The sequence below is a fragment of the Malania oleifera genome, chromosome 8 (genome assembly GCF_029873635.1).
Source record: "Malania oleifera isolate guangnan ecotype guangnan chromosome 8, ASM2987363v1, whole genome shotgun sequence".
NCBI classification, from domain to species: Eukaryota; Viridiplantae; Streptophyta; class Magnoliopsida; order Santalales; family Ximeniaceae; genus Malania; species Malania oleifera.
The window spans coordinates 40,599,912-40,607,710 of NC_080424.1; positions in this window are offsets into that span (position 1 = coordinate 40,599,912).

Below are 7,799 nucleotides of genomic sequence, written 5' to 3' on the forward strand. Positions count from 1 at the left end.
CTAAATATTGTTAAGAGAATCTTTAGATACCTAGTAGGAACACATGACTTAGGGCTCTTTTACCCTAAGAATTCTCCGTTTGGTCTCACCTGCTATTCAGATGCTGACTATGGGGGAGGGGGGGGGTGCAAAACCGATAGGAAGAGTACTAGTGGAATATGTCACTTTCTTTGACACTCTCTCTTTCATGGTTTTGCAAGAAACAAACCTCACTTGCCCTTTCAACCACTGATGCTGAATATATTGTAGCTAGTAGTTGTTGTGCACAAGCGCTGTATATGAAACGACAACTTGAGGATTTCAAAATCTTAGTAAAGGGAACTACGATTAATTGTGATAACACTAGCACCTTTAGTATCTCAAAAAACCCGTGCTTACACTCTAGGACAAAACACATTGAGATCTGGCACCATTTTATTCGAGATTATGTGCAAAAAGGGGACGTTGAGTTAGTATATGTCAAAATTGAAAATCAACTAGCCGATATACTTACAAAAACCCTAAATGAAGAAAGATTTAATCAAATCATGCATGATTTAGGTATATGTGATCCAAGGGATCTTTCTTAAATTTTGCCATTGGGTATGCTCCAAGATTCACAGGAAACAAAGCTTTCTCCAAAAATTCCTTCTTAGAAAACATATGGGAGAATCTATAAATTTTATTTCAACACGGGACCTTGCCAATGAAGAAGTAATAGAGAATTACCTTGTCCTTTGTTTTTGAAAGGATAAGTGAAAATCTTACTAATGAAAATCATCTTGCCTTTAAATGGCCGAATTGAACTTTAAGGTAGTAGCTTTTACTACATTTTTCAATAAGCCAGAGGCTCTCATCGACGATCTTTAAACAACCACTCATCGACGTGTGCCCGACATTCATCGACGAGTCTCGGCGAGGCACTTAAAAATATCTGATTGCCTGAAATGCTTTCTTTACAAACCCTAACCCTAACTCGCAAAACTGCCTCCCCTTGTTCATTTGAATGCCATTCTCCATCTTCCATCCTCTTTTAAGATCATCTCCTCCACTTCCCTCAAAGCTTTAAGCTCTAGCCACTCTTATGGCAGCTCGATCAAAGAAGAGGGCTGCAGGTTATTCTCATCCTCCAAAAACCGGCAAGGGTTCCTCATGCAGTCCTCCCACTAAGTAGTCACACAAAGCCACTGAAGACACTGATCGACGCTTTGCCTCCCTTGAAGCGGCATAATGCTACCGAATTGACATCTCCACACAGACCATCATTCATGGTAAGATCGTTCTATCTAAATTTCTTGAAGATAACTTTTTTACTTTGTTGGAAAAACTTAAAACCGTAGGGTGGGAAGTGATGTTGGATTTGCGTGAGCCTGTGTATGATGAGTTAGTCCGCGAGATTTATGCCAATTTCATCCCGTCCTCTTGAGGTTGTGTGGCCTACTCCACTGTTAGAGGGACATTGATTAGATTGATAGACCAAACCTTTTATAATGTTCTGGGTTGCTTATTTTATCCCATTCAAAGCCTTCCCAAGGAAACATAGCCTTCGGGGTATGATTGATTTAATGCAAACAAGGCTTTGAAATTGATAATAGGTGACCCCAATACTCTTGAAATTGCTAAAAAACAATCTAAGGAACTTATTATTGAATTTCGTGTCCCGCACCATATGATCACTTATAACATCTTGTCGCGATCGGGTGGGTGAGACTAGGTGACCTTAGGAGACACTTTTTCCATGTACTATCTATGGAATGGACGAGGGATACACTTGCCAACGATTATTGTTTAGCACATGGAAGACAATTTGAAAAGGCAATAGGGGGGCTTGCCGCATGTTCACCAACTCACTTTTTTCTTTGACCATTTTGGTATTCTCAGAGTTGGTATGCCTAGTATTGTACCTGCCCAGGAAGAAACTTATTCTGAGTCTACCCTTTGGAGAATACATTTCACGCAAGATGAGTAGACCAACACCTGGATGAAACTTGAAGAGCTGAGTAAGGAACTGGTAGATGAAATGGAAGCCGCTATGGAAGAGGATGCGGCAGCCGAGGAACAGCCAGTTGATCCTATCATAGAGCACTTGGATGGGATTCAGTTGACCATGGCATAAATGGATCAAAGAAATTGGGCTCATCTTGATTCCATTGATGCCACTCTTGCCGTCATTCTTGCCAAATTAGATCACCAGCAGTAGCAATCCCGTGTTTTTGATATTGGCAAAGGGGGAGAACTGGTCATGACGGTGCTTGTTTTTGGATGGTCATGATGGTGTCTATTTGTAATGAAGGTGTCTTTGGAAAACAAGAATGTGTCTCTTTGTTTTATTATTTCTTTTGCCATTGATATTTTTGGGGGCGATACCTTGTTTGCATCATTTTGTTTAACTAATATAAATCATCTCTAACTGTTTAGATGTTTGATCCTTCATGGATATCACTTTGTTAAATATACTAAATTGCCTATGTCATAACTGAACTTCTTGAGTTGAAATGCTTATGTTGGATATACTGAAATGCTTTCGTTGAACATATTGAAATGTTTGGATTGATCATACTGAACTGCTTGCATTGAATGGAATATTGCGAAATATTAAGTATACTATACTGCTTGTGTTGAGTGGAATATTATTGAGATATTAAATTGCTTCAGACTTGTATATATGGAAAAATGCTCTATTTAGAGGCGTCATGCTGCCAAAATTTCAATTGATTTTTCCAAAATAAAATATGATAAAATGGTCGAAAAGTGCATACATTAAGGGGAAGGAATTATTCAAATCTTTTAAACATGTATGCACATTTTGAGGGGGATTATTCTTAAGAAATATTTTTCAAAAGAACACTAATGGTTTGCATCATCAAAACGGGGGAGAATGTTAGCCCTAGTGGCTAAGGGTTCTCATTCTAGCTTGTTTTGATGACAACAACCCATTGGTGATTCTTTGGTCTACTAATATTTTTCCTCAAGTTTAGTTCAGATATATAGGACAATTCCAAAGCAAGCATAAGGGTCATATGTATATTGAGGAAGCAATGAACAAATGATCATTACCAAAGTTCATCACATGGAACATCTGGAGCACAACCAACCAAAACATATATTGTTTGTCAAATTTTTGGGTTGTGTGAGAGGTAGGATTAACGTTGTAACTCTTATGCATGTAACGTGTTCAAGAGTAACTTGCAAGAGACAAGCAGTTGCATATTCATTTAGTTCATAATAGGTTAGAACATGAAAATCAAGTTTTCATATGCATATCGAGTCACTTAATTGCATAAGATTTCATAACATCTTTCAAACTTGTTTTATCAAATCAAGACATCTTATAAATGGTAAAAATTAATTTTGGACAAGATTGGATTTTAACTTGAATAAAAACTATTTTTGTTCTTATCCAAATTCATAAGTCTTCGATTCAAGTAAAAAAGAAGCGATCATCGATGAATACAGGGGATTCGTAGACCAGAACATACGAGGAACTCGTCAACATTTATAGGGGACTCATCGACGAAGAGATCCTAAGAGCACCTAAAATCTCAGAGGTAACTCGTTGACGAATACAGAGGATTCGTTGACCAATGTATGAAGGTGGCTCGTCAACATATAAAGAGGGCTCGTCAATGAATAGATATTGAGACCTAAATGAAACCTTCAGAGAAGACTCATTGACGAATATTGGGGATTTTTCAACTAAGGCATATGTATGACTCGTTGACTAGTCCATGGACTCGTCAATGAGTGTCGGGCAGCAGACTGCATTTAATGCACAGTAATGGCTAGTTTTGGGCTTATCTTTTCTCCATTAATGCCCAATGGCTCTCCAGCGTGCTGCTCGACTCTTTGGCCATAAATATATGTCTTTAGCATTCATTGAACATCAATCAAGCACTTTGGTTGTTGGGAACATTCATTGAGCATTCATTTTAGGGTTTCATCTTAGCTCTCAAGCTCTCTTGCTCTTTACTCTTATTTACACATCATTTGCAAAGAGAGAGTAGTGTGAGGTTTAAATTTGCATTATCAGCTCAAGAAGGAGCACCTTATATTGTATCTACATATTTTGCTTCATTGTATTGGTAGGTTCTTTGTGAGCTATTAGAGGGTGCTTCTTGGTGAACACCATGGTTGTAAGCTCTTGGTGAGCAGCTGGGTTGTGTACCCTTGTTGTAAAGGATTTTCCAGCTTAAAAGAAGATTTTTTGGTGGATTTGGGAATCCCTGAGTTGGTCTCAAGGCGTGGACATAGGCTTGGTGCCAAACCACGTAAATATCGCCATACTAAGCTCTTCTCACCCTACCTCATTTATATTGTTTACTTGTTATCATTTGCTTTGAAAATAAATTGTGATATAATACTTTTGCTTCTTTCCAAGATAATTTTTTTTTTTTTTGTAGAAAAAGGTATATGTCCACGAAAGACGTCTATTCACCCCCTCTCTAGACGCACACCCAAGTTGACAAAAACAATCAGAGCCCTTAAGTTTTTCACTGAACCTAGGCAGTGTAAATAGCCTTAGTCGACTGAACTGGGTGGAAGTCAAAATTTTGACTTCACTCGATCAACCTAATCCTTTTTGAACTTATGTCTGCCCCTCAATAACTCAATCGACCAAACTTCTAGTTCATATTTGATTGAGTCGACCGAACCATAAGAATATCAGACTGAAGTTCAAATATAGTCAACCGAACCTTGAAGGGTTCGAAAATTGCCTTGGTTCAGTCAACCGAACCTTTAGTTTGAAAGTGTCTCGGTCGACCAAACTTGGCAATTGGGTTGATCGAACTTAAAATATAGTAGACCGAAACCTCTTGGGTTGAACATTTTTAACTGCAGTACAATAAGGTTAATTTTATTTAACCTTCATTAATATTTTCTAAAAAAACTCCTATGTCCCCCAATAGTTATATTTTTATGAATGCCTATATATACCAATTCATTTGGAAAGATTAATGATGGATTAGCAAATATCATTAGCCAAAACTCTCTATATTTCCACACCCTTTATTTTTTCATATACAAGCCAAAAATCCGTCTCTTACTCATCCTACTTGCTAAAATCTTTTGGTAAGAGTATTATTGAGATTGTTCATATTAGCTCACACTCTCATTGTATTTGTTAGATATTGATTTTATTGAAAGTGATCTTGAGAGTTCCCTTGTAATTTAATTCATAAGTTTTCAGTAGGAATACTCTTTAGAGCTTGTGAGTCTTGCATTATTATTACAAGTATTCAAAGACTTGTTTTTGTGTGCTTTTGTACAATCCTTTTCAAACAAGCTTGATTTCAAATATCTCCTATATTTTATACTTGACATTTGTTCTAGAGATATTTGAGTGTGCATTTGAGATCTTTGAGGTTATTGCTTGTGATTGATATGCACATGTTGACTCAAAGATATATTCATATCACTCTTACACAAAAACTGTTATTGTTGCATATAATTGAGAGTTGTCATTTAGATTTCACTGAGCTTATACTTTCATATCATACGGAAGTGCAATTTGTAATTGTGTTGAGCATATTGTTGTACGAATCTGCTTATGTTAGAAACACCTTTACTTGTACAAAAAAGTTTATATGATCGTAATCCAGACGTGGCTGCAAGTGGGAATTCTCTGCCCGATAAGGAGAGTGCCTAAAGGTTAAGGTCAGCCTTGGTAATTTGACCTAGTTGTAACCGGTGCCGCTCCACCCATTAAGTGAGCAATAGTATTAATCCTTGGGCTTGCTAGTTGAGGCGGGAACGTAGACAGTATTGGCCGACCCCGATAACATTTCTTGTGCTTGCTTTTATTTTCCATACTTTAAACTTCAACACTTGAATGTTTGCATTTAATTGTTTAAATATTTGATTGAGTTTATGCTTAGAAAGACGCTAGGTTGTGGTATACTACTATTGGATTAGTTATACCTAGAAAGAAATAATTTTAAAATTCCAATTTACCCCCCTCTTGGGAATACACCAATTCCAATAGAATGTCCTTGAATAAAGAAGGTATAGGATTTAATGGAGTTAAAAACAAAAGGAAAAAGAATGTCTAAATGGGGTACTTTGTAAAAGCCTCCAAAGATTATGCTAGCACCTCCTCAAATGCCTACACTCACTCACACACACACACACACACACACACACACACACCACATGTTTCTTATTTAAGGAGAAAGGACACATAAATTTTCAATGTCCATTAAAGAGAAAGGGTGTGAAAACTGAACAAGTTTGGAGAGTAAAAGAAAATTTTCTTGTTAAACCATTAAGACCCAAGAAGGAATGGGTTCCTAAAATGAAAACCTAGTTCTCAAACTAAAGCCTCCATAGATCTTAGGAATAGTCATTCCCTTTTTAGGAATTAAGAAAGCTAAATTGGTACAAAAATAAAAAGGGATGGTGATGCCTCCAAAGCCTATAGGGTTCAAGTAAGTCTATCCTAATATATGAAAATTAAATTAAAAAAGTACTCATAAAGTCCTAAACTCATCTTGAAACCTACTTGATTGATCAAACACTGAAAGAAGTTCAAAAGTGAAAATCTGAAATTCAGATTGTTAAGTATTGAACAAGTAATACAAGGATATTTGACCAAGTTGAAATGAGTTATATCAATCTTAAAGAATAACATCCAAGCTCAGTAATGACGTTAGTTTCAAAATCTAAGTAAATATAAAAATGACATTATTGGCTACAATAAAGAAATATTGGATTGTACAAGGCTTAACTTAGAAAGCATTGAATTCAAAGAAGTCATATGCTTTATTAAAAAAATTTAGAATGCAATATGAATTTGGGATAATCCATATGCATAAGGAAAAGAGTTAAATCAAAAGAGTGAGAATCTGAAGCAAATTAAGGAAGATGGCAAGTAAGGTTAGGTGATTGTACATGAATCCATAGTTGACTGAGCATTCTTTATCTTGCTAAAATTCTGAGGATTAGTAAGGTCAGGCGACTGACTCCTCGACTTCAGTTGGCTGACTTGCTATTGTTGGGAAAATATACAAATAACCAAAATTGTTAGGCGACTGATGCCTCGATTTTAGTCAACAGACTGACGGTAGTTTAAAACCCACCAGCTACTCCTCTCGTAGTCAACACTTCTTCCTGGTTTATTGCTTATCAGTCGGAGATGGTTGATTTTCGTAATGAAGTGCATGTTGGTTTATCTGCTCTTAACTAGCGTCTTGGCCGAATTGAACAAAATATGGCCGCATCATCTTCTTCCCATGGCAAGGCTCTTATGGAAACAAGCTCAAGGGAGAATGATGATGAGAAAGGAATTGGATTTGATGGAATTATAGATGCATGAATATTTTCTTAAACCAAACACTAATATGGGTTGTAACATTTTACATTGCTATTCTGTTTTGCCTAGCTCTTTTATTTGTTTTTCTGCTTCTTTTGACCTATCTTAGTTCACTTGTTGATGTTGGATTATGTTATATATCTTTTGCAATTTGACTGATGGATGACTATGTTATGATTGAATTATATGCTGGCTTATGAACTTTGTTATTGTAAATGCGAAATTTTTTTTGGGTCCTTAGTACCTTTGCATAATGATCATTTCAGTTTATCCTTTTTGTTGACATCAAAAGGGGGAGAGCATTTAGCAAAACTGAGTGTGAGCAAACTGAGCATAAGCATGGCATGATAAAAGCATGATTGATAATGATGATAGCTCCACATGATATTAACACTCAAACTATACATGAATACATAGTTTATACTTCATGAATGAAATTCTAAATTTATTGAATATGGAATATATTTCATTCAGGGGGAGCTAGACTTGTTAAGTGATGATATCATGATTC